The sequence below is a fragment of the Trichosurus vulpecula genome, chromosome 5, assembly GCF_011100635.1.
Source record: "Trichosurus vulpecula isolate mTriVul1 chromosome 5, mTriVul1.pri, whole genome shotgun sequence".
Taxonomy (NCBI): domain Eukaryota; kingdom Metazoa; phylum Chordata; class Mammalia; order Diprotodontia; family Phalangeridae; genus Trichosurus; species Trichosurus vulpecula.
In genome coordinates, this window is record NC_050577.1 from 176,621,928 (window position 1) to 176,639,909 (window position 17,982).

The 17,982-nt window shown below is 42.9% G+C and overlaps 1 protein-coding gene across 7 annotated transcripts in view; it reads right to left on the bottom strand.

Moving 5' to 3' along the window:
- Positions 1-15,722, bottom strand: part of RBM17 (RNA binding motif protein 17) — a 46,034-nt gene extending 30,312 nt beyond the window's left edge. Inside the window, exon 1 of one of the 7 annotated variants that reach the window (XM_036761539.1) lies at positions 15,526-15,722. The gene's annotated coding sequence lies outside the window, so the exon portion shown is untranslated. Of the gene's footprint in view, positions 1-9,111; positions 9,143-10,589; positions 10,785-12,063; positions 12,208-15,525 lie in introns of those variants that run through there. The other 6 variants (XM_036761534.1, XM_036761538.1, XM_036761533.1 and 3 more) reach the window with 6 other exon arrangements.
- Positions 15,723-17,982: the final 2,260 nt, after the last annotated feature.

Here is a 17,982-nt window from a genome sequence, read left to right on the forward strand (position 1 = left end):
TCCTCCCCATCCCCTTTTCCCTTACTTTCTTGTAGGGCAAGACAGATTACTATGCCCCATTGCCTATATATCTTATTTCCTAGTTGCATGTAAAAACTTTTTTTTTTTGAACACCTGCTTTTAAAACTTTGAGTTCCAAATTCTCTCCCCTCTTCCCTCCCCACCCACCCTCCCTAAGAAGGCAAGCAATTCAACAGAGGCTACATGGGTTATCATTGTGCAAAATCCATCCACAATACTCACGTTGTGAAAGACTAACTATATTTTGCTCCTTCATATCCTATCCCCCTTTATTCAATTTTCTCCCTTTACCCTGTCCCTTTTCAAAAGTGTTTGCTTTTGATTACCTCCTCCCCCTATCTGCCCTCCCTTCTATTGTCCCCCCCATTTTTTAATCTCCTTCCTCCCTCTTTCTTGTGGGGTAAGATACCCAATTGAGTGTGTATGGTATTCCCTCCTCAGGTCAAATCTGATGAGAGCAAGATTCACTCATTGCCCCTCACCTGCCCCCACTTCTCATCCAACAGAACTGCTCTTTCTTGCCACTTTTATGTGAGATAATTTACTCCATTCTATCTCTCCCTTTCTCCCTCTCTCAACAGATTCCTCTTTAATCCCTTAATCTAATTTTTTTTAAGATATCATCCCTTCATATTCAACTCACCCTATGCCCTCTGTCTATATATATAGATATAGATATAGATATAGATAGATATAGATATAGATATATATTCCCTTCAGGTCTTACGAATTATACATATCATCTTTCCATGTAGGAATGTAAACAAAACAGTTCAACTTTAGTAAAGTCCCTTATGATTTTTCTTTCTTGTCTACCTTTTCATGCTTCTCTTGATTCTTGTGTTTGAAAGTCAAATTTTCTATTCAGCTCTGGTCTTTTCACTGAGAAAGCTTGAAAGTCCTCTATTTTATTGAAAATCCATATTTTGCCTTGGAGCATGATACTCAGTTTTGCTGGGTAGGTCGTTCTTGGTTTTAATCCTAGCTCCACTGACCTCTAGATTATTATATTCCTTCAATCCCTTAATGCAGAAGCTGCTAGATCTTGTGTTATCCTAATTGTGTTTCCATAATACTCAAATTGTTTCTTTCTGGCTGCTTACAGTATTTTCTCCTTGTTCTGGGAGCTCTGGAATTTGGTGACAATATTCCTAGGAGTTTTCTTTTTGGGATCTTTTTCAGGAGGTGATTGGTGGATTCTTCCAATTTCTATTTTACCCTCTGGCTCTAGAATATTGTGTCAACAACCTGGCTGGCAGCTTCTGTGGGGGTATAAGATTCACCCACAGCCAGCACCCAGAAAGCTGCCAACAGCACAGGTTCTTCTGATCTGCTTAATTAAGGAAAGCAAGGTGAAGGGGTTGACATGCTTACTTTTAATTCAAAAATCATTCAGTTAGTTCAGGGGAAAAAAAAACCAGCACCCTGAACTTCAAAACAAAATGCAAACAAATTACAGACATCAACAGACTGTGCCTGATTCAAGTCCCAACAGATAGTTACCAGAGTTCAACAAAGTTTCAACATCCGGGTTTACAAGCTGGAGGGCTCCTTAACTACAGCTGCCCGGAGTCTCCTCATCAACACCATCTCCAGAGCCCATACAAATGGCTCTGTCCTCCCTTCTTATAGGGCTTCAGATATCAAACATCATCTGAATCACCAGAGCTCAGGCTCTGGTGATTGGTTCTTGAGTTGGCCCCTCCCCTTAGGACCCTGGAAGGTTCACATCCACATGGATTACATTAACACCTGATGGGGTTTAGGCCTGGGGCTTAGCACCTAGTAAAGCTCACTGAGATAAACTGAGTCACTCAAAGAAAACAAAGGCCATTCTGGTTACAAATATCAGGGCAGTTCTCCTTGATAATTTCTTGAAAGATGATATCTAGCCTCTTTTTTGATCATGGCTTTCTGGTAGTCCAATAGTTTTAAAATTATCTCTCCTGTATCTATTTTCAAGGTCAGTGGATTTTCCAAGGAGATGTTTCACATTGTCTTCCATTTTTTTCATTCCTTTGGTTGTGTTTTATAGTATCTTGATTTCTCCTAAAGTCATTAGCTTCCACTTGCTCTAATCTAATTTTTAAGGTAGTATTTTCTTCAGTGGTCTTCTGGAACTCCTTTTCCATTTGGCTAATTCTGTCTTTCAAGGTATTCTTCTCCTCATTGGCTTTTTGGAGCTCTTTTGCCATTTGAGTTAAGTCTATTTTTAAGGTGTTATTTTCTTCAGTATTTTTTTGGGGGGGGGGGGTCTCCTTTAGCCAGTCATTGACTTGTTTTTCATGATTTTCTTGTATCACTGTCATTTCTCTTCCCAATTTTTCCTCTACTTCTCTAACTTCCTTTTCCAACTCCTTTTTGAGCTCTTCCATGGCCTGAGACCAGTTCACATGTTCTTCTTGGAGGCTTTTGATGTAGGCTCTTTGACTTTGTTGACCTCTTTTGGCTGTATGTTTTGGTCTTCTTTGTCCCCAAAGAAAGATTCCAAAGTCTGAGTCTGAATTTGAGTGTGTTTTCGCTGCCTGGCCATGTTCCCAGCCAACTACTTGACCCTTAAGTTTTTTGTTGGGGTATGACTGCTTGTGGAGTAGAGAGTACTTTGTCTCAAGCTTGAGGTGATGTGCTGTTGTTTTCAGAGCTATCTCTACACAGCAAACTCTGCCACACTAGCACTCCTCCTCCCCCAAGAACCGCCAACCTGGACTGTGACTCAGATCTAAGCAGGCTCTGCACTCCTGCTCTGATCAGCCACTTAATTCCTCCCACCTGGTGGGCCTCGGGCTGGAAGCAACTGCAGTTGTAGTTCTGTAGCTGCACCTCCTCCCCTACCCCTGGGGTGGTGGCTGAACCGCAACTCCTTTTACTCAGTTACCACAGCTTTTTCCTGCTAACCTTCTCTGTTGTCTTTGGTATTTGTGGTTTGAGAAGTCTGGTAACTGCCACAGCTCAATGATTCAGGGCGCTAAGCCCTGTTCCGCCCGGCACCAGGTCTGGTTGGTCAGGGCACAGCTCACAGTGGGTAATGCTCCGCTCTGCTCCCAGCACGGTGTGATAGACCTCACCCAGTGACCATCCAAGCTGTCCTGGGGCTGAAGCCCTGCTTCCCTCTGCTATTTCATGGGTTCTGCAGTTCTAGAATTTGTTCAGAGCCATTTTTATAGGTGTTTGGAGGGTCCTGGGGGAGAGCTTTAGGCAAGTCCCTGCTTTCCAGTCATCATCTTGGCTCCGCCCCAAGTGCTAATATATCTTAGAATCTGTAAACACAGAATTCTGGAGCTAGAAGGAACATCAGAGATCTAGTCCAGACTCCTTTACCTTACAGACTAGGAAACAGTGACCCAGTGAGGTCAAGTGATTTATCCAAGATCACACTGTCTGTGAAGTCAAGAGAGTCCAAAACCCAGGTTATCCCAATTCTAGTTCTGTGCTCTTTCTCTTACATCATGTGGCCTCCTTTGTATATCATTTTTGTAAATCCCTTTAGACAATTCCATGTTTATTTATTTGTGGAAAATTTGTGATGAGTGATTCTTGTTCCAGAGAACACAGGTATAAAGCTATATTCTGAATTCAACTGTCATTAAACATCTAAATACTTGTGTCTCAAATTTTATTTTTACTGCAATGTTAAAAATCAAAAGACAACCTCTCCCTTAGTCTCTGTCACAAAGGCTGTAATGCTTAAACATGAAGGTCAAACAGAAACCTACCAACCATTAAAACAAGCTCCTTGAGAGCAGGGACTGACTGACTCATTCTTTGTTTTCAAATCCTCAGCATCAAGGACAAAATAAGTGATTTCAATAAATGCTTACTAAATGATTGAATTTTAGATGTCAAGGGAGCATCAACTTTGCTTTGTGTCCTAGAACCAAGGGTCCATGTGTTACAAAAGAGAAAAAAAAAAGAAAATTATCTCTCTTCTTGAATGTAGAGTCCAACACAAGAAAAGTTTTGAAATAAACTGAAATTTGTTTTTTGAATTTTTTCCACTTGTCTTTCTCTACATTATTCCCAATCTCTTACTGTTCCTCTCCCTTAAGGCCCATGTGATATCCAATATCTATTACCAGATATCCTGCTCAGGCCTACTTTGCCCTGGCCCCACTCCTCCAATATTTCACAGTCCCAAATTATCTATTTTCTCTTTCTCCCCTCTTGTCACTCCCCTTCCCCAGAAAAACTCTTCCTATTCCAATAGTGCAGCTGTTTCAGACAGGGTGGAATAGTCCTCTAATCTTCCCAAAAGGTCTTTTACATTTTTCGAAGCCCACGTATTAGCCCAACCTCTACTAAGGGCCTGCTTTAGTGATACAGAGTTGCCAAAAGCTATACAGCCTTGTCTGACCAACAGAAAAAAGGTTTGATTAGGAATTGGTTGATAATTTTTATGGGTGTTGAAAGACCTGCCCAAGTCTGGAAAGGCTCCTCAGGCTAGACAACAGGGGATCACTTCTTCTGCATGGCCACAGCAACTCATGGCAACCATTTACTATAGGTGTTATTAACCCCACAGACCACAGAACCCCAGAAGGTAGAGTCAGGAGAAGTCACTGCCTTTTTTAAGCTTAAGATTTCTATAGTTTGAGAGTTACTATAGTTTATGTTTAGGTTAGAGTTCTGTAACAATATACCAATCAAGAACATATTATAAAACAGTTTTCTAATTCTAAAAAGGGAAAATTCTGTAGTTTCAACTTTAGGCACAAGCAATGTTTTTAATTTTAAAATGTAATAAAATAAGCAATGACTGACATTTGACTTGAGTCCCTGAGCCAATATTAAAGAATTAGCAGATTCTTGTTTGATGTTAATTTCTTGTACCTATCCTAAGCACCAGGCCTATATCCCTACTCTGTTCTTTTTTTCACCCTAAACATAACATTTTCCAAAAGTCTCAGGTGATTCTGGCCTTCAGTTTTCCTCATATAATCTTCAAAAAGCATATAACATTTTAGTGTTCACCTCAGTTATGTATCTTTTCTTTCATCTTTTGTACATTTTTTAAAAACACGAGCTCATTCATGTGAACACATAGGCTAACGGTAGTTTTTCTCTCCTGGACTATCATGACCTCTAATATCAGATGTTCACTCTCTCCAATGCTCCTGTTGCTTCTATTTCTTCTAGTTGGTCAGAATCAGGTACAGAAGAACAATTCATTTCATAGCTTTTACCTTCTCAAAGCTGAAATTATCAACAAGGTAAAAAACTAACAAATATTTTAACTTTAGCAAGACAGACCTGCCCCTCCCTTCCCTCTTATAACTTATATCCTGCCTGTTCTGTGATCTGTGTCAGAACCTGGGGTGCAGGAGTATGAAAGCCATCTTTGAGGATTGTAAGCTGTCATGTGGGAGGAGAACTGGATTTGTTCTTGGTCCTAGAGGGCTGAACTAGGAGCAGCAATGGGTACAGTTTCAAAGAAGTGAATGGAGGTTTGAAGTGAGAAAACAGTTCCCACCCCCAGCAGCTGGAATCATCTAAGGGCAGAATGGATAGCCTCAGGATGTAGTAGGTCATGAATCACTGTAGTTCTTCAGGCACAGACTGGATGGCCATTTGTTGGGAACAGGTTAGGGTGGACTTGGTCATTTCTGGGGTTTCATCCAAGACTGCTTCTGTGAACTCATTATCTATTTTCTCTACCTAACTGGGCATTCCAAAATATACTCCCATAATAGTATCATTTGTTTTTCCTATTCCTTTTTTCTGTTCCCAAATGCTTCTTACCATTTTTCACCTCTTAGGTTCAAGGTTTTCTACACAGCTGTATATATTCAGGGTAATGCTAATCTGTCTAATCTAGTTTTTTAAGCACCGTTCCTGGCACAGAGTAAGAACTGCATTAATAAATGCTCTCTAACTGACTGATTTAGAATAAGGTTTATCTTTTCCTCTCCAGACTCATAATTCAGTTAGGATTTTTATTCCACCAAGTCTTATTGAGACTTAAGAGAATCCAATTATTACCTTGTGTCAAGATAACAACTTTACCTTATCAACTATACTATAGCAACACAACACATAAACCTTTGAGGATATGAGTATCATTTCTATCCCTTTTCTCATTTTTTTTTTTTGGTACATGTATTATTGAGAAGTTCTAATGCCAGTTTTAGGTCACATCTCCCCCTATATGTCAAATTTAACAGTTATAAGTGCACCTTTTTCCTTTTCTCTGATTTCACTTTCCAGCACTCTCTCTGCATCAGATTGGCAAGTCTCCTGGAGGATACATTCTTACTTGTTCTGAGAACCTCGGATTTGTAAGAGAGCTCTGAGTTAATCTAAACCCACAGGCCTATAATCACAAGTGACATGAGGCAAGAACCTTAAGGTGGTAGATAACCAAATAATCTTCATCTGACATAACAGAAATAAACATCTTCAAGCATTTTAGGTTAAAACAAACAAACCAGTAATTCTTAAAGCCTAGGAGGAAAAGAATAAAGGAGAATTTCAGATATCCAGTAGCTCTTTTCCACAACCTTCAGTCCATGAACTATGTACCTTCACAAAAGTAAACCAACAAGAAGCTTTGCAGTGTTTTACCTGTGAATTCTATTCTCCCATTTTACTTAAAGATGGTTCTATGAACAGGTCAGTTTGATCTATCTCAATATTTTTTCAGACTCCTGGATTCTTTTTAAAAAAATTTATTTACTCTCATTTTCGACATTCACTTCCATAAGATTTTGAGCTCCAAATTTTCTCCTCATCTTTCCCCTCCCCCCATCCCAAAACAGTGTAAAACTCCTGGATTCTTTATGTCTTTCTGGCTAGACGATAAGCTCCATGAGGTCAGTCAGGGACTGCTTTTGTCCCCAGAGGCTAGCAACCAGAGGTACTTTTATCTGGCACTTAATAAATGCTTGTTGATCAGTTGACTCTACAAAATTCAAATCATTATGTTGGGTTCTTATAGAGAAAAAACAAAAAACCAGCATCCATAAAATATGTAGCTACATAATACACATGCAATTTCATGCTTAGTAATCAATACTTTTTTAAACTGAAGACACAGAGGACGTTGTATACAGTAACAGCAATATTATTTTTAAGAACTAAGGGAATACATTATTTTGTCTATTACAACTACCCAAATTAACTATAAAGGATATATGAAAAAAAGACAGTATCTGCATCCAGAGAAAGAGCTGATAAACAGAAGTATGTATAGAATAATTATATACACACACACACACATATACACACACACCTATTTGTATCTAATGATAGCAGTCTCTAGGGCTGGGGAGAGAAAAAAGGAAAAGAGAAATTTACCTAATAATTTTCCTGTATATGTGAAAGGAATAGCAAGTTGTACATAGGAGATCTACAGTTTCATGTACAATCATCTCTTTATTGAACTATGTTATAGAAATGTTTGTTTTATTCCATAAATTAAAAACAAAATTAAAAAAACTGAAGACACCGAAATTTCTTGTACCTCCTGGCATCCCTGCATTTGTTGCATTTTAAAACAAAAAAAAAGTTTTAAGCAACCCACTGCTTTAATGTTTTCAGTTCACTTACACTCAGTGACACCACTACTACCAAAATAACAGGATAAGATGGCTAGCACATTGAAAAAAAGATTTTTTTAAAAAAGCAGTTCAGCAAACCAAACAGCATACAGACTGCATCTGACAATATAATAACCCACACTAACTCAGTCTATTTCCTCTACAATGACATAAGAGAAGTGCATTTTCTTAACTCTTCTACAAGACCAAGCCTGGTCTTTATAATTATATGGGATTCATTTTAATTGTTCTTTCCTTCCCATTGTAGTACTTTGTATATTGTTTTCCTGGTTCTACTTACGTTTCTCAATTTGTGTCTTCCTGAGTTTCTCTGAATAATTGACATTTGTTAATAATAAATAGCTAGCACTTGTATAACATTTTAGTGTTTTGTAAGCACTTTATGTGTGGTATCTCTTGGTCTTCACAACAACCCTGCAAGGCAGGTACTTACTACCTTATCCCCATTTTACATATGAGCAAACTGAAGCCCAAAGAGGTTAAGTGACTTGGCCAGGGTCACACAGCTGGTAAGCATCTAAGAAGGGATGTGACCTCAGGTCTTCCTGACTCCAAGTCCAGCACTCTATGAACCAGGACACCTAACTGCTTATGTTAACAAGCGTTACAGAATAGTGACAGTCCATTACATTAACGTACATCAATCTGTTTATCCATTCTCAACTGACAGGCACCTGTTTACAATTCTTTGCTACCACAAAAAGCAATGTTAGGAAGATTTTCTATATATGAGATCTAGCAGTGCTATCTGCAGGTAGAAAGGTGGGGATATTTTGCCACTATTTTTAAAGCCATAATTCCAAACAGCTCTCCAGAATGACTGACCCGATTAATGGCATCACTAAGAGTATATTAGTGTGTGTCTGTCTTTGAAAAGTGCCAACTGTTAGGAAATCATACATATCTTTGCAGCTCCCACGCATTCCAGCTCATTCATCACACCTCCTCCCCTAAGTCCCCACTTCTTTCAACCAATCCTCACAGGGCACTCTACTGGAGACTGCCTTTTTTTCCTGAGATTTGGGCACAGAGTTCCAATCCATCTCAATGAACTATCATCTCTGAGATTGCTGTCATGTGCTTTGATGGATGCAGGCGCACTATATGGCATTTCCCTCACCTACCAACCCAAAAACTGTTTAAAAAAAAATTAGAATGGCATGACACGTTCTTGAAGAAACCATACCTACTGCCTTTTTGAGATTCCTTCTCCCTTACTGAGAAATCAAATTATCCATCCTCCATAACATGCTCTAAAATTGTGTCAGGAATCAAATTCAAGCTCGTTGGCTTATACTTTGCAGAATCCATTCCCTTCCTCCTTTTGACAATCATAATGTCCTATGAGCCCCTTACTAAAGGAACTTCAAGTTCAATATGTCCAAACTCATTTTTCCCTCCCAAACTCAACCGTTTTCCAAAGACATGACCACCTTTCCAGTCATCTGAATTAAAACCTTGGTGTCATCGTCACCTCTCCATTCTTATTCACCTACAAAGTCTGATCAGTTATCCACTTTGTCTTTTCTATACTCACACAAACATCACCCAGTTTAGGCCCTCTTCATCTCTTGCCTGGATTATTCCAACAGCCTCCTAACTGGTCTCTCTGCCTCAAGACACTCCTGACTCCAAACCATTCTTCTTTCTGCTGATCAAATGAGATATTTGTAAGTCACCCGGCACAATGCCTGGCACATAGCAAGGCACTTCATAAATGCCTGTTCCCTTCTCTCCTTCAAAGCCTAGGTCCAATAATGTCACTACCTTGGTCCCTACTTACCAGCTGCTAAGTGAAGTTAGAGAAAATTACCAAACTGTGCTGAGTCCACTGCAAATTAGTTACGTGATCTCAACTGGAATCCCACTGAAGGAAGGCAATCCTTTTTTATCTCCCTAGTTAAGTCACTATCCCAATCACAAAAGGAGCTTTTGCAAACTTTTTCATCATTCTGCAGGGCCCACAGCCCCGCTCCCCCACCTTCTCAGTTGAGAATACACTATTTCACTGAACCTTACTCCTTTCTTAGTCCAGGTTCTCAACCTAGGAGTCATCTTGGACTCCTCACTCTCATTTCACCCCACCTTCCATCCCACCCCACCCCCAAGGCAATCTGTTGCCAAGTCTGGTCATCTACACCTCTGCAGCGTCTCTGGAATAGGCCTCCTCTGCTCCTGACGCTGACACCCTTCTCTTTTGGGCCCTCATCTCCTCACACCTGGACTACTGCAATGGCCTGCTGCCTAGGTTCCCTGACTCCAGTCTTTCTCCACATTCCAGTCAACCTTCTACTCAGCTGTCAAACTGATCTTCCTTACGTACAGGCCTGGCTATGCTAATTCCCTATTCACTGAAATCCAGTGGCTCCCTATTACTTCCAGCTTAAAATATAAAATCTTTTGTTTGGCTTTTAAAGACCTTTACAACCTGGTCCCTTCCTACCTTTCCTGTCTTCTTATACCTTACTTGCCATCTCTCTTCCTGCCCTCACCCCCAAGTTATCTACAGTCAAGTGACAGTGGCTTCTTTGCTGTTTCTCAAACCATGTTTTTGCATTCCTAAATCACAGTAAATCATAGTACTGAACCTGGCACGTAGCAGACACTTAATAAATACCTGTTGATTAACTTCTTAAATCCTGCAGAACCGTGCCTGTCCTGATAGAACTAAGATATTACCATGGAATGGCGGCTAAGCAACATCAGTCCATTCCCTCAGTACTCTAAATGGTAATTATTTGGGATCTGGTAACTCAAAATCATCAAGGTGAGCTAACAGTTCTGTAACTCTTTCCATATGTATCTTTGATTGATCATCTCCCTATTAGCCCTTCTTGTGCTTTCCTTTCCAATCCAAGGATCATTTTCCACAGTAGAGAAAACAAAACAGCTCTCCTTTTGGTTGGTGGCTATCACTTCGTTTACTCTGAGCACCAAGTACTTTTCTGAGCCTCTTCTTTTCCCCGAATATTATAAGCTGCACCAACCCTCCCCTTTTGCGGCTGCTGTTCGTACCTTTCTTTGCTTATCTTCTCTCATGCTGAGCTTCAGCACTCCTGACACTGTTTCTAGAGGACCACGTCTGAGTTCAGCATCTATTCTGCTACCAGCTCATCTTCCATGTATCTTAGTCTCTTTCCTTCTCATCAGAAGTATTTCTTTGGGATTTCACAATTCATCATTTCTTGCTTCTTATAGCTCCTAGGCAGACTTTCCAGGTAAAATTTTAGTCTGTGGGATCCTACCCATCCTTTCTCAGAAAACTCTGAAATCGGCTCTCCCCAACACAAGGGTACATGTCAAACTACGTCCCCCACCCCAGCAACCAATTCCTTTCACCGGTGCCTTCGCTTTTTGAAAAATGAAATGTTCGCTTTGGTCGCCTCACCAATTCTATAACATGCCTCTCCACGTGGCTAGCAATCTGTTTCTGAAAAGAAGGCTCTCTGAAAGGGAAAGGGGGGAGAGAGAAAGAAGGGAAAGAGGAAGGTGGAGTGAGAAAGGAGAGGAAGAAAGAGAAAGGTGGAGAGAGAAAGGAGGAAGAAGGGCAAAGAATGAGGAAGGGGGTCAGGGAGGGTAGCAGGAAGTTCAGAGAAGGGATAGAAAAAAGGGATTCTAAAGGGTAGCAGGAAGGCTAAGAGTAGGGTCCTCTCTACCCTTTGAAGGGGATAAAGGGGGAGTAGCAAGAAGCAGAAAAGGGATCAGAGAAAAAGAAAGAGGAAGGGGTAGCAGAGAAGGGATCGGAAAAGGTAAGAGCAAAGATGTCAGAAAGGGGGTGCGAGGGGGATAAACCAAGGGGAAAAGAGGGAGCGAGCAGAGGGAAGCAGGCAGGGGCGATAGGAAGGGGTGGGAGCAGGATAAAGAGTGAGGGAGGGTTAACGGGAAGGGGGTTGAGAGGAGGGTAGGAAGAAGGGGGTGGTGTAGAGAAGGGGGAAGCAGAAAGGGAATGAGAAGGGGTAACAAGCAGGGGATAAAAGGAGGATAGGAAGAAGGGAGTGGAGGCAGGGGGCTGCAGGAAAAAAAAAAACAAAAGCAGGGTACTCCTTGCTCTTACAAGGAAGGGGGAACAAGGAGGTGAGGGGGCAGCAGGCAGGGGATACAGGCGGGGTAGTACGAGGGGGGGAGGGGGCAGCAGCAAGGGGGGTCGGGGGGCGTAGCGGGAAGAGACCAAGAGCAGAGCCCTGCTTACTCTTAGAAGGGAAGAAAAGGAAGCTAGGAGATCAGAGAGAGACCGGCGGAGGGGCCACCGAAAACCCTGAAGGAGACCACAGGTGTCTGGAGCCTGGGAGGTCTCGGCAAGAGGCTGCCGGCCAGTCTCCCTCGGCCCCTCCGCGGCGCGGCCTAGAGCCGGCCTGAGCCCGGGGCAGGGAGCCGGGGGCCGGCCTTCTCGCTCGGGCCAGGCCGGCATGGACCTCGGGAGGGAGGGGTGGGGGTGGGCCGGGGAGGCCGTGCGCGGGGCAGGGACGAGGGGCTGGAGGGAGTTACTCACCCGGGGGGCCCGGCTGACTTTCCCCATGGGCCGGAGCAGCGGCGACGGCGGAGCTGAAGGCGGCAGGCGCTGCCGAGCCGAAATGCGCAAGCTCCGCGCCTCCACCAACCGCCTAAGGATAAAGTAGCCCCCCCCGGAAGCGAGGCGGAAGAAGGGTTTTCAACGCAAACGGCGCAAGCGTCAGGAGGCGCCACCGTCGCCGTCCCAACAAATCCCTGCGCCAAATGCGTAGAGCCCCGGCTCGCGGTCTGCGGCAGGGAGAGAGGGACCGGGGCAGGCGGGAGGAGCTGGCGTCTGGTTGTCGGGCGACATCTGTCGGTCGGAGGCCAGGAGAACTTCTCACTCCCTCCTTTCCTCTCTCCCTCCATCCTAGCACAAGTTTTGGAGCTTTGGGAAGGAACCCTCGAGGAAGTTCTGTCCCCAGCTCTGCAGGCACACGTTCAGCTTGCCATACAATCCCAGATGCAAAAGTGGACGGCACTCGACCTCCTTCCCGCTACCCTCCCTCTGACCTTTTTCGTTCTCTCTCTGATGTCACCTCTAAAAGTCACCTCGTCCAACACCCCCATTTTACAGATGAGGAAACTGAGTCCATGAGTTGCCTAGGGTCACACATCTTTATGACTCATTTGAGGAGCTTGATGCTGAAGGCAACACAGGATGCATTTCCAACCTGTAAGGAAGAGAAATAACCCCATTGCCATTCACTGGTCATGGACACACCTTTCCTGTTTCTACAAACAGTGGCTTTCCTTGGGACCATATTTGTTGGTCTCAGGTTTTCTTTTAATTTTTTAGGATGCAGTTTGGCCGCCTTCTTTTCTTAAGGTGGCTTGTTATGTGCTGCAAGATTAGGCCACATTTCAACCTTTTTTTTTTTGCAGATCAGCGGCAAGAGGAGGGAGGAGCTATACGGCAGGATCAACCTCCAGGCATCAGGGGGCGCTGTGGGAGGCAGAGAAGGAGATGAGACCATCTAGCTCCTTCAGTGTGGGGCAGAGCCTCAGCTCCTCCAGCCTCCATCTCCCTCTAAGGGGCGGGGCTTCCACAACCTGTCTCCATTCTCCTGGTTGTTGTCCTATTAACTCTTTTGTCTCGAGTAGTTTTTGCTTATGATTTTTTGAAATAGAACTCTGGAAAACCAGGCTTTGATAAAACCCATTGGGGACCAGCCTTAAACCCAAATCCCTCTTGCTCTCACTGATTGGCCAATAACAGGTCCCTGGCCACGCCTCTCTTGGTCATTGATGGCTCAGAGCAATGGCTTCCATTTTTTCCAGAGATTCTTCACCTCCCTGACTGATTCTTTTGGGAAGGCAGACTAGGCCATCTTTTCCTCAGTTCTTACCTAGCCTTTAATTACTGATTGGGCAGTGCCTCAGACAAACGGAGACCTGGGAAAGACCTAAAAAGGAAAAGGTCTCCTATTGCATCCGGGGCCATCTCCAGTCCTTCCAATCTAGGCCTTGCCACTGGACCACCATGTCTCTAAGGCGAGAGTGAGGCTGGTGACTTTGCACAGCCCTATCTCACTTAAATCCAATTCACTTGCAAGTTAAGACATCACCCTCCTGATATCATTGGTACTCTTCAAGAACCAAGGAGGAACAACAGAAGTTTCACCCATTCAACTCATGCCTTTCAATAATAATAATAGCTTAAGCTGGCTTACAAGTCTAGTGCTTTTCTGACAGAATTCTTGTGAGACCCATAGTATAAATATTATAGTCTCCATTTTATAAGTGAGGAACCCAAGCCCGAAGAGGTGACTAGTAAATGTTCCCTGAGTTCTACATTTTATAGGTGATATAGGCTCTGAAAATCTTAGGCTAGCAAGTCAATCACTCAACAAGTATTTGTGCTTCCTATCTGTCATACACTGTGTTAAATTACAAAGCAAGGCAAAAAGAGTCCCTCAGCCCAAGAAACTCATAGTTCAATGGGGACAACACGTAACTAACTACGTAGATAAAACATAGAGAGGAGACAATCTGAGAGAAGAAGGCACTAGCAGCTAGGAAGACTGGCAGGAGCCTTCTGGAATAGATGGGATTTGGAAGAGGCCAGGAAAGCTGAGAGTCTTAAGCAAAGCAGAAAAGTGTTTGAGGCTAGCGGAAAGTCATCAGGAGGTAGAGTGTTCTGTTCTAGGAACAAGTAGGCCAGAAGAGTGGATGGAGGGGAATAAAGTTTAGAAAAGTAGGAATAGGGGCAGCTAGGTGGTGCAGTGAATAGAGCACCAGCCCTGGAGTCAGGAAGACCTGACTTCAAATCCGGCCTCAGACAATGGACACTTACTAGCTGTGTGACCTTGGGCAAGTCACTTAAACCCAATTGCCCTCCCCCCTCCAAAAAAAAAAAATTAGAGCCATAAAAAAAAAAACTTTAAAGAAAAGTAGGAATGGGTCAGCTTAGGAAAAGGCTTTACTTGCCAGATGAGAGGACTTTGTATTTGATCCAGGAGGCAATAGAGATCCACTGGGGTTTTTTTGAGTAGGAAGGTGATCAGACCTCCACTTTAGAAAAATCACCTTGGCAACTAAGTGGAAGATAGATTGAAGGGAGCAGGGACTCGAGGCAGGGACCTGGGTTAGAAAACATCCAGTTAAGAGATGTTCAAAAGACAGATGGTGTCTGTTCAAAAGACACCCAGTGTCCAGTCCTCGTTTCTCTCAGGAGGCGGAAAAGAGGAACTCCTGGCAAATGGTCTCAAATTTTTCAGTGGCAGTGAAAGATAGGATAGTCAGCTTGGGGGTGGGGGTAAGGGTGGGGTGGAGAGAGTACCATGGAAGACTGGAGGAAAGATGAGAAGGTTTGGAACAGCTCCTTTGACAATGAGATAGTAACTTGGTTAAAGAGGAGAAAGACTACTTTGCTGTAGTGAAAAGGAGTTATTGTCCCCAAAGTTCAGCCCCTAGGCATAGTCTGTTGGGGCAAAACAAAAAGGGATTCCCCTTGTCCCTCCCTCCCTGCCTCCCCCAACTTAACCTGTGCCCATATTTGTTTTTCCAAAGCACATAAGTTCCACAAGGGCTGGAACTTTTGTTTTTCTGCTTATTAAATTTCTGCAATTGAGCATGCCTGTGTTAGGTAAGAGGGACACATAGACAAAAAAAAAAAAAAGAAACAGTCTGTGCCTTTCAAAAGCTTACATTCTGGGGTGGGATCACAGAAGGGTATACTACAAATAAATGAATATACAAATATATACAAAAAAACTCCAAAGTAACTTCAAGATGGAGGAAATACTAACTACCAGGAAAATCAGGAAAGGCCTCCTCTTGTAAGAAGTGGCTTTTGAGCTGAGTCTGAAGGAAGGTGACAGGAAGACTTGAGAGAGAGCATTGCAGGTATGGGGGTGGGATGGGGTCGGGCATAAAAGAAGCAGATGGAACATCTGTGAAGGGGAATAATATGGAATCATTCTGGAAAGACGGATTTGAGCCAGATTTTGAAAGGCCTTACCTGCTCAACAGAGGTGTTTGTTTTTTATCCTCCTGGGGACAGAAGGGAGCCACTTGAGCTTCTTCAGCCTGGCAGTGACCTGAGTAGGTCTGGGCTTTAAGAATATCAGCTGGCAGCTAAGTGGAGGCTGGATTGGAGAAGTGAGAGACTGAAGGGCAAGAAACCAATTAAGAGACTGCTTATTATCAAATGGCCAAGGCCAGAGGTAATGAGGCTTGAACATGGGTGGTTGTTGTATGAATAGAGACCGGAACAGAATGTATCAACAGGAAATCCCACCTTGACGGAACTTGGGGGAAAACTAGGTTTATCACAAAAGGAATGAACATGCAAGTGGAAATCAAAGCGGAGCAAAGAGCTCACAATTCTCACAGAAGTTTACGTTTTTTATGATAGCAGGACAGAGGGAGAAGGGGATGCCAGAAAGGGGTGTGACGTGGGAGGGGGAACGGTGCAGCAAAGGTGAGAAAAAAAAAAGACAAGACCACGCCCCCGGGGAGGAGCAAGGCCATAGCGAAAACGACTTTCTTTTGCCTTGGGAACCGCCAGACTATGAAGATTGGAGGGTCTGCTTATCTGCACAAGCATTGTCCTAGCCTGGCCCAGACTGGCTGGCGCCTGTCTTGCCTCCGAAGGACACACAGGGAGTCCAGCTTGGGGCGGGGCAAAAACAAATTATGTCAGCTTCATCCTTGACACATTCAGGGCTTCCTGCGTGCTCTGGGTCCACTGTTTCTGGAAAATACGGCAACTCAAAAAGACAAGTTCAGGGGGAACCCCTAAACAACCCTTAACACATGGTAGAGGCAGACCCAGGAAGACCTTTCAACAGATTGGAGACGGGGAGGGGGAGAGAGAGGGAGAGTAGTTGTGCATCTGAGTGACTGGAAGGATACTCTTCCATCCAGTGACACTGGCCTCCTTGGTGTCATTTGAACAGCTAACTCACTGCATCTCTGAACTCTGGGCATTTTCATTGGCTATCCCCCATGCCTGGAATTCTCTTCTTTCTCATCTCTACCTACTGGCTTCTACAGCTTTCTTCAAGTTCTTGCTGAAATCCCACTTTCTGTAAGAAACCTTGCCAGATTTCCCATAATGCAAGTGTCTTTCATTATCTTTCATAATCTGTTATCATCATTTTATCTCTTTCATATCTTGTTTGTACATGGCTGTTTGCATGTTGTCTTCTCCATTAGAGTATAAGTACCTGAAAAGCAGGAACTGTCTTTTGCCTTTCTTTCTATCCTCAATGCTTGGTAAAGCGCTTGGCACATAGTAGGTGCTTAATAAATGTTTACTGACCCACTGGTTGTAGTGCCCTTAGTAGAAATTAGGAGAGGGATTGGTTGGGGAAAGGTTATTGATTTTTGTTTTGGACATGTTGAGTTTGGGATGACTACGAGATATACACACGGAGATGTCTAGCAGGGATTTGGTAATTCCAGGCTAAAGGTCAGAAGAGATGAGGGCTATATGGGTAAATTTGGGAATCATCTGCATAGAGAGGTGATAGGTAAACAAATCCATGGTAGCTAATTAGGTCATCAAGAGACTGGCTGTCAACACATATATGTTAATGCTAGGCACTGAGAATATAAAGAAAGGTCAAAAAAAAAAAGTCTCTGACCTCAACGGCTGCACATTCGAATTATCAAAGGAAAGGTGGCTAGGGGCAGCTAGGTGACACAGAGAGTAGAGCACCAGCCCTGGAGTCAGGAAGACTTGATTTCAAATCCAGTCTCAGACACTTGACATATTTACTAGCTGTGTGACCTTGGGCAAGCCACTTAACCCCAATTGCCCTGCCCCCCCAAAAAACTAAAAACAAAAAAGGTGGCAAAGAGAGAAAAGAAAGCCTAGGACAGAGTCCTCACCCATAGAGGGGGTGGCTTGGATGACATTCCTTCAAATGATACTTAAAAGGATCATACAGACAGGTAAAACAAGAACTGGGAGAGTGTAGTGTTATTAAAACCCAGGGAAGATAGAGTATTTCAGAGGGGATGTGAAGAGTTTCATATACACACATATTTATCCATATGTTTATTTATATTTACCATTTTAATATCAAATTATTAATAAAATTAATATAAAATCAATTACAATAAATATTAATCTTAAATTTATTTTATACTAAATATAAAAATAAACATAATAGAGTAAAATAAACATGTATAAACATATTAAAGTAAATATTATATAAATATTTTGTATATTTTTAGAGAGAGAAAGAAAAAAAGAGAGATCAAAGAGGATGAGGACTGATAAAAGAGATTTTGTGGCTAGGAGATCATCAATGACCTTGGAGCCAGTAGCTTCAATCCAGCGATGAGGTCAGAAGCCCAATTGCAGTGCCTTAAGAAGTGAGTTGGAAGTGAGGAAGAGGAATCAACAAGTGCAGACAACTTTTCAAAGGATGTTGTCTATAAAAAGGAGGACAGCTGGGAACGGTAA